Here is a 2365-nt window from a genome sequence, read left to right on the forward strand (position 1 = left end):
GTCTGAATTTCTAAAGGCTCACTTTTCCAATAAAACAAAGCCAGCAACAGCTGCTGATTACTGGATACAGAAATTAAAGAAAAACAATAGACTTCTGTTCTATTTTTACTAATATGCGAAATTTTCTTTTCAAGATTTTTGCACATATGCATGCGAGCTCAATAGCTTGGAGGGGGCACACATTTTTTTTTACCCACAATGAAAACATTATTTAGAAAATAAATACAAAGACATTTTTAATAAAAAACAAAATCTACTATATTATCTCCCAAAAGGTATTGTTTACTAAGAGTGTTATTTTGGCAACCGCTTATGTTCCACCATCTGCTGTTGCCAAAACTGCATGGGATGTCATCACCTCAGTTGTTGCTAAGCTACAGACAAAACACCCCAACGTGTTTGTGACAATAACTGGTGATTTTAATCACGCCTCACTCTCTGCTACGCTTCAGCTGCTCTACCAGAGCAGACAAATGTTGGATTTGTTTTATGCAAATGTCAAGGTTTCATTCATCTCTAGAGTAAGGCCTCCTCTAAGCAAATCAGATCATAATCTTGTTTTTATCTGCTCTGAGAATAAACGCCTTGTTCAGAGGCAACTTGTAATGAAGAGAACTGTGAGATGGTGGTCACAGGAAGCTGAAGAAGCCTGCAGGTTTGTTTTAAGACTAAATAATGGAACACACTGTGCCAGCCACGTGAAGAGGACATCAATGCCATGACTGAGTGGGTGACTGATTATATAAATGTCTGTGTGGATAACATCATCTCAACCAACACAGTGAGATGCTTCCCAAATAACAGGATAACCATTTACCTGAAGGACCTGCTAAACAACAAATGCTGAACAAGAAATTCCCAGAGCAATGTCAGAGATGTGTGGTCAGGGATGAAGAAGATCACAGACTTCAAGCAGAAGGAAGATCGGACTGATGGAGGTCTGGACAGAGCTAGGTCCAGTTCAGAAACAAGCTCAGCATCCTCCTATCCTCTCAACAGATGTCCAACCCTCCTTTGACCCACAGCTTTCCTGTCACACCTCAAATGTTTTATCAGCTATAGACCCTTCTGCTTTTCACATGTTTGCCTTCAATCAAATCAGAAGATGCTGATGCTTCCTTTGCTTTCCCCTTCCACCTGTGTCTCAAGAAGTCAGGTGAAGATGCAACTGGAGAGACTGAACCGGAATAAGGCTGCAGGTCCAGATCATGTCAGCCCTAGAGTCCTGAAGGTCTGTGCAGAGCAGCTCTGTGGGATTCTGCAGCACCTCTTCAACCTTAGCCTGGCCCAGAAGAAGGTTCTGGTGTTGTGGAAGACCTCCTGTCTTGTTCCGGTACCAAAGAAAACTCACCCATCAGTCCTCAATGACTATAGACCTATTGCCCTGACATCTCACATCATGAAGGTCCTAGAGAGACTCCTGTTGGCCCACCTGAGTAAGCAAACAGTAAACCATCAGGACCCCCTTCAGTTTGCTTATCGCTGTGGAGTTGGAGTTGAAGATGCCATCATACACCTGCTTCAACAAACCCACTGTCATCTGGACAAAGCCAGCAGCACAGTGAGGATCATGTTCTTTGATTTCTCCAGAACATTTAATACAATCCAACCTGATTTGGTTTGTCAGAAACTCCAGAAGACTCAGGTGGAGGCCTCAACAATCTCCTGGATCAAAGACTACCTGACAAACAGACCACAGTTTGTGAGACTGAAGGGTTATGAGTCTAACCAGGTAGTCAGCAGCACAGGAGCACCACAGGGGACTGTACTCTCACCATTCCTTTTCACTCTGTACACCTCAGACTTCCAGTACAAGACAGACTCCTGTCATCTGCAGAAATACTAAGATAATCACAATAAAGTATTTTTGCACTGAATTTCTCAATAGCTGATAGTCATTACACCCCTACAATTGGCATGTTTGAACTTGTTCTGTCCATTTTACAATAAACTAGCATTCAGATCCACTATGAATACATAGAAAAAAGCCTTTTAAACATGTTCACATTCTAACATTGGACTACAAAAGTTTCTCCTGTTGTCAGGATCCTTCAGTCCATAACAATGTAAACATGATCTCCCTTTCTGGTTCCCCTCCAACAATACATCTAAATTTTTCTTTTTTTTTTTTTACCAGCTCCAAATAAATTTTAAAATTGTCAATTGACAGTTGGAGAAAGCATACTGTGGAATATAAAGGCTGCTTGCAAGAGGTCCCTGAATGATGCAATGGAATAAAAAAGCAGGCTCACATTTCATTTATAGTTGGGATTTATCATGAATTAGGTATTGATAAGAAGTTGATTAAGACAACAGTAAGACACCAACAAGGATATTTTCAAGGTACAGGAAGATGCCACAAACA

This window comes from Girardinichthys multiradiatus, chromosome 13 (assembly GCF_021462225.1).
Source record: "Girardinichthys multiradiatus isolate DD_20200921_A chromosome 13, DD_fGirMul_XY1, whole genome shotgun sequence".
Classification (NCBI taxonomy): domain Eukaryota; kingdom Metazoa; phylum Chordata; class Actinopteri; order Cyprinodontiformes; family Goodeidae; genus Girardinichthys; species Girardinichthys multiradiatus.